Source organism: Magnolia sinica, chromosome 16 (assembly GCF_029962835.1).
Source record: "Magnolia sinica isolate HGM2019 chromosome 16, MsV1, whole genome shotgun sequence".
Lineage (NCBI taxonomy): Eukaryota > Viridiplantae > Streptophyta > Magnoliopsida > Magnoliales > Magnoliaceae > Magnolia > Magnolia sinica.
In genome coordinates this window covers 73,521,344-73,528,661 of record NC_080588.1, presented here as the reverse complement: position 1 = coordinate 73,528,661, position 7,318 = coordinate 73,521,344, and positions in this window count along the sequence as shown.

The window sequence follows — 7,318 nt, the reverse complement described above, 5'->3', positions numbered from 1 at the left end:
AGATGTAACAGTACCAGGTGGTCCAGGTCCAACTCAAATATATACTAGTTTAAAGGCCTTTTCCAATCTCACTTATAGCAGTAGCACACGTGGGAATCATGAAGCGACCCTCCCCTTGATTGGGATTCAACTGTATTCGATCTATAGGGTACTGATATTGGCCCACCTCAATGGATCTTACATGGCATTAAAGAAAGCCTTTTTACAATCCAGGCCATTGAGAATCTACAGTATAGTGGTATCATTGGATCCTGATGACTCCAGGCGGCATGCGCTCGTGAGCGGCCACATTGGCTTTGTAGTGCCTGGGCAATGATTGCAGGATGGCATTGTTTGTAAATTCAACTTTGTGAGTGGACCCCACGCATTTCCCCACTCCATGACATGATAATCACTTGCTTCTTTCATTGGGCCCTCGGGAGATGAAGTTCTAAGGAGTGTGTAGGTTTTATCCTAGAAGTTTATGATCAAAGCATCCCTGACTTTTTCCTAGAAGCTTCATATAGATTTCTAGTTTCTACCGAAAAAGCCAAAGATAAAAAATCAGTCTTTCCTAAAGACAATCATGTCTAAATCAACCATCTCCATCACCATTAAATGGTTATCTCCTACAATCATTCGGCCATTTAACTCGCAGAAGACCCTTAAATAAAATCAAGGGCCTGTTTGGACGCACCCTCCAAAGGGGTGTTTGACGTGTAAAACCCCCTTTTGTTTTGAGCCAAACCAGGGTTTTTAATGTGATCTAGATGCACTTTGTAAACCCCCATTTCACCATCCAAAAAATAGGTGCTAAAATACCAACACTATGTAACGGGCCCTGAAATATATAGCTCAATTGCATGGTAGGAGGTGTTACAACATAATTCGAAGACCTGTTGATCGGACCGACGCATGACTCGAATCAAGTCACTTGGTTTTTTAGAGGGGATTTTATTAAAAAAAGCAAAAAACAAAAAACAAAATAAATATATCCATTAACAATCATACTATTTTTTGAGTTTACAATAATTCAATACCGAGTCCAGCCGGGTTGGGTCTTCGAGTCGACCCAACCCAGCTGAACATCTCGAGTTTGAGTCGATCATTCAGCTTTTCAAACTATGGTTACAAGCTTGAAGTCTACCTAGAAAAATCATTTCTCATTTTTTTTATAACTAGGTTGTAGGATATTTCACCCTATAATCATTAAAAAGTTGTGGCCCTACACATCAAGATTACGTGTTAGACTTTCATTCTTCCGAAAATTCCTCTGCATAAGCCCAATCTATCTCTTACGGGGTGTGACCTTTACTAAGATGTTACCATGGAATTTTGTCGAATAACCACTGTAGAATCCTTGTCAAAAGATTCAGGGTCCACCATGAGAGATCTTGGTTGTCTTCTTTTCCTTTGCTTAAAATGACCTAAAGTACTGGAGATTTTTTGGTCTATGAATGGAGTGGAGTCATAGCATATACATTTAGGGTCGGAATTTCCGTGATATCATGCCAATGTACGTTCCCACCGTGGCCTATTTATGACTTGACCCACAGATTGTTGTCAGGGTACATGCGCTATGCTATTGATAGGCCTTGATAGGTGGCCCACATGATTTGATAGTATCTCAATTATCTTAGGAACTTTTGTGCAAAGCTAAAGATGGACAGCCCATGTCTATGGGAAGGGAAATGATCTAATCTAATTATCCCTCCTATTCTATCATTAGGATGGTATTCAATTTAGATTGTCAATTACCCATATAAATGGGAGTAAATGGAGGAAAATAGCTAATTATAACTTTTGTAGGGTGTTTGTTTGAGAGGAAAAATATGCAAGTAATTATACCTTGAAAATTGGGTCCAAAAGCAAGAAATGAAGAGGCATTAGGTAGTGTTAAAATCCTTGGGGGTCCCATGGTGATGTGTGTATGTGATCCACACCGTCCATCCTATCACTTTTACCATCCCATTTAAGGGCATGAGCAAAAAAAAAAAAGAATGAGGAGAGAGAGAGAGAGAGAGAGAGAGAGAGAGAGAGAGAGAGAGAGAGAGAGCAATTTAGCCATTCTAGTCACTTTTTCAAAATCATTCTTTTTTTCTTTTTCTGTTTCTTATACACACACACACACACACACACACACACACACACACACACACACACACCAAGTAAATGATCATACAATAAAACCTATGGTTGTGCCTTCTAAATTTTTTATTTTCAATTTGACCTTCAGAGCTTATTTGATAGTAGTAAAAGAAAAGAAAAAAAAAAGAAGAAAGAAAGCAAAGAAAAGAAAGTTATAATGATTATCTAATGATATTTTTTGAAAATTCCAATGGTACAATTGAAACATGGATTTGTATATAATTTTTGAAGTCTTGTTTAGGTTGCATCTTATAAGTTTCATAATATTCTTTTTTATATCTTATGCCTTAAATTTTGACATATGATTTTTGGATAGAGCTGGGCATGGGATGGGTCAACTCGGCAGACTCGACTCATCCAACTCGTTTAGACCTGATTCAACTCGAACCGTGTATACTTCGCCTATTTTGAACTCAAACCGAGTCAAGTCCGGGTCACTTAGTGACTCGACTCGACTTGACCCAAAATCTGACTCGATACTGATTTGATTCAATCTGAAATAAGACTCGACTTGAGTTCAGGTTATGTGTGTGTGTGTGTATACATAAATCTAATCTAAGCAACCCGTTGCACCCGACCTGACCTCTCTCCCTCCCTCCCTCCTCCTCTCTCGAGCCTGACAGCCACCCACCACCACCAGGCCACCCTCCTCCTCTCTCTCCTCCACTTTCTTCCTCATCTCCCGCACCTGACGGTCCCAACCCAACAACTACCATCTCGGTAGTTCGGCCGCTTGTCTCAACTGAGCAGCTCGTTCACACTCACCTGGCCAACCCATTCGCCGCTGACTCCACCCAACTCTCCAAATCAACTAATTAATGTAATTTTGTGTTCGGAAAGACTTATATTTCATAATTTTCATCTATTCTTGTGAAATACATTATGCTAGGGTATTCTAATTTAGGAGTTTTGTAAAATTAAGATATGGTAGGGTTGAATGGATAAATTGGAATGGGTCAATTGCTTGTATTTGGTCTGAACTAACTCCAGTGTGTCTGGGCTGGCTATGACTGAGCTATTTCTAAACCCTAACCCTAAACATAAACCTAAACCCAAGCCCTAAAGGTCAACAGAGAAAAAGAAGAAGAAGAAGAAGAAGAAGAAGTAAACTTAACCCAACTTGGTGTTGACTTTACTCGACTCAGTCCATGCGATCAGGTCAAATTAGTCCGGTTAGTCTAGGCTAGACTCGGACTGGGATCAGGTTAGGCATGCTTGACTCGGTACCTAGCTCAGTGAGATTGAGTCAGCCCTAACTCGGTCCAACTCAACTCGAAGCCTAACTCTATTTTTGGATAATAATTATTTTTTTACTATATAAATATATTAAAATGTCCTTAAAAAAATCAATTTTCTTTTGTGTTCCCACCAATTAGGCCCTTAAAATTATAACATAAGAATAATATCCTTGTAACCAAGAGTTGTAGCCTAATTCACAACGGCTTTGTCTATTTGAATATGAGAGAGAGAGAGAGAGAGAGAGAGAGAGAGATGATAATGACGATAATGATGTATTAGTTAGGTTGTTAATTGATATTTGAGCCGGCATTACGTCTTGTGTTCGAATCTTACAAGAGGGTTCTTGTGGAGAGGACAACCTAAACCAAAATGAAAGTCGTTATCCCATCCTACGGTGGAAAGGGCTATGTGGAGAAGAGGCCAAAAGGTGAATGCCACCACAGAGTAAGCCACTGCTTCGAACACTCAATCCTTGCTACTTTCCTTAGTTTAACATGTTCCATCATTCTTGAAGCTTTTGATCCATTGGTTAATCCAGGTCACTGACTTTTCATTTCCATTCACCTTTTGATTAAGGTTATAGTTCACCACCCTTTTTAACTTATGATGTGTCATCTAAGGTAGAGAAGACCTCCGATACCATTTCAATCATCCAAACGGTGGGTTCTGTTGTGGTGACCCCAACACCAACTAGCACTATGGGACCCACCTTGATGTGTGTGTTTTATATCAATGTTGCTCATCCATTTAACTAGCTTATTTTAAGGCCCAAAAATAAAGTAGATCAAAAACTCATATGGATATGCCACAAGAAACAGCTACAAGCGCAGCATTAAAAGTTGCACATGCCTTCCGCTTCCGTCCTTGTTGCGCATGCCTTCTGCTTCCGTGCTTGCATTCATCCTGACTTTTTTTTTGGTAAATGTATTTTAACCACCATATATCTCATTAATTGCATGCCCACACATTTCCTTTCATCCAACACTTTATTTCATGTGTTCCTCGAGAAATCATTCTTTTACAACCTTTTTTATATTTTTGAATATCTCTACTATATATGTATCCACCATTATAAGTCAGTAGAATTGTACACATGTCGAACCGAGTTGAACTTGGCACAACTGGCTCGGCTCAGCCAATAGCTAACCCTAGCTCGAACTTGGCTCAGCTCAATCCTCGAGCCTGATTGGCTAGCTCGGTTCGGTTCGGTTCGATCAGCAACTTAGGCCAGTTTGAGCTAAGTTTGAGCTTATGTGACTTTTTCTCAAATATATAAAGTGCATCTTCAATTTCTCACAAATTGTAAAACAATAACAACAGTTTACAAGTATTTCATCAAACACTCGGCAGGCAACAACAAAATCATTATTTGAGGATAGTTTTATAATGAGAAGTTTTTTTTTAGTAGTGATTTGTTTCGTATCCATTTCTTCTTCATCACTAGCTGATCCCATAGAGAATGCATGCACCCGAAACAACGCTTCATTGAGTCATTTCACCGAACACTTAGCGAGCAACATCAATATCAAAATAACTGCGTCACTGAGTCGATTTGAGTTGAAGTTCAATATGAGTCGAGTTGAGCTCGAGTAAGCTTGAACTCAGCTCAAAAATTTTTCGAACTCAGCTCGGTTCAAACTCAATTTCAAACTGAATCGAATCGAGCTTTTTCAAGTCAAGTTGAGCGAGTTAATCGAGCTAACTTGGTTTGTATACCGATCTATTAATCAATATAAATTCTAATCATGTGTTTGAAAATATATTTTTTGTTAGATATCCTTTTGCTCAAAAGGAAAATCAACTGTCTTTTTTTTAAAAAATAAAAAATAAATTTTCATTTTCCATGAGATTTTCATAGGACATTATATTCAGTTATTGTTGTTTCCTACAGTGCAGATTACTTCTTTTTTCTTTTCTTTTTTTACACATGCACACGCCCCCCACACACTGACACCGTTGTCAGATTTCACCACCTATGGATACTCGAACCCTTGACGGGTGTTAAAATTCCTGAGAATCTACCACCGGTGCAGCTTACTTAGCTTTTTATTTACTTCATTTTTTAGCTGCCCTTAAATGAGCATTCAGTCAATTGGGGTTTCAGGGAATTCCGCGTTGCATGAGTAGTTAGAATTTGTTGCTCATGACATGTGTGTAAAGGTGAGCATGTGTTTACGTGTGCATGACTCGTTAATATATATATATATATATATATATATATATAAAGCCATCCAAATCATTCATAAGGTGATTCCCACCTATGCCATCCGTCTGATGAAACGGATGGACGGAGTGGATATAACAAAAAGATGACGGTGGCCCACATAGCTCAGGGTCACAGGAGATTCCATTGACCACAGGTTACTGGCAAGTCTCGTCGCAGAGGGGCGTACGCTAACTTACGCCCCGGTCGCTCGTTAATTTCTAGGAAGTCAGCTTTTGTGGCGGAGGAGCACGTGCATGGACGTCCTAGCAAAGGAATGTAAACCCATGGAGACAATGATTGGTTGGACACGTGCCACATGATATGAGGTCTAGCCGCACGGGTGGTTGGTCGGACCCTTACGTCTCTTCCCCTCCTTCTCGCTTTCCAATCCCTTTCATTGTTATTTTCTTTTTTATTTTCTAATTTTCTAGAAAAAATATCATTTTATTTTTTCTGAAATTAAAAGAAAATATAAGTATTATAATTTCAATCAATAGTCGGCCAAATAAATAAATAAAAGTTTGGTGGATAAAGTCGCACATGAAGGCCAATCATGGCAGAACACGTGGGATGGGACATCTCAGCGGTGGCTGAGAAAAGCTTTGATACTCTGGTGAAGTGTGATGAATCATATGCAGGCACTTCAAAATTGCATATGTAGACCTCATATGACTTTAATTAAACTGTCCAATTTATTATTCCTACCACAGATATACAATAGTTTAAATAATGTTTACTTGGTAATATTTTTATCGGATTGATGGACATTTATTGGACGGTTAAATATGTAAAATATCGTGTGTTTTTATTTGAACAAATAAGTTCCCACGAATCAGAGGCTAGGATTGCTCAACCAATACGATTTTCAGATGGTAAGTTAAAGACAGTAGGTCCCACAATTTAGCCAGTTTAGTTTGAACTAATGTAGCCGCGTGTATAACTTTTGAGTGCCGGTGTATCAGGTGTCATACGCTGCCAGAGTATCCAGTGACTCCCGGCAAAAAAAAGGGTATGCGGGGACCAGCGAGTAGGCTACAGTGACAGGTCACCACCGTTTAAAAAATGGTGGTGACTCAACCACCGGTCCACCGTACATGTGGCACACATGTACGGCTGTTCGTAAAATCCAAATTGTGGGACCATCCGGAGATCGTTCATAGATTGCAAATCACCTTTTTAGGTATTCTTAGCTATCTGACCGCTGTTCATTTTATTTTTAACCGTACATCTGAGCGTGATCGAGTTTCGATGGACAGATCTTATTGATCAAGTATGTTTTTTTTTTTTTTTTGCTGTATGCTTCATCCTTAATGGTCACTGAGGCTTGGATGGTCTGGATTGATGAATCAGTACTCATCACATGAAAATTGATGGTGGATGATCAAAGTAGGCGTTTCAAAGAGAAGAAAATTGTGGAAATTCTTGCTAATTAGTATGTAAATATCGTGATATACGTGGTACGAGAAATTGTGCTTTGTAATCCCACACGCGTGTGCAATAAACCTCATGTACACGCCAAACATGTGCCAGCATGGCAGGATAGGTTTAAGATCCAAATCCATCCATAATAATGGAACCATTATATGGATTCCCTGGCCCAAAAATGAGGTTGATTCAATAGTAAAGTGGACCAATGTTTGCAAATTAAATTTACGGTTCTGAAAAACTTGGCTGAAATATTTTAATCCATCGACCTCTTTCAATATTGGCGCCCACATGCTGATTGGACCATATGTAAGCATTTAA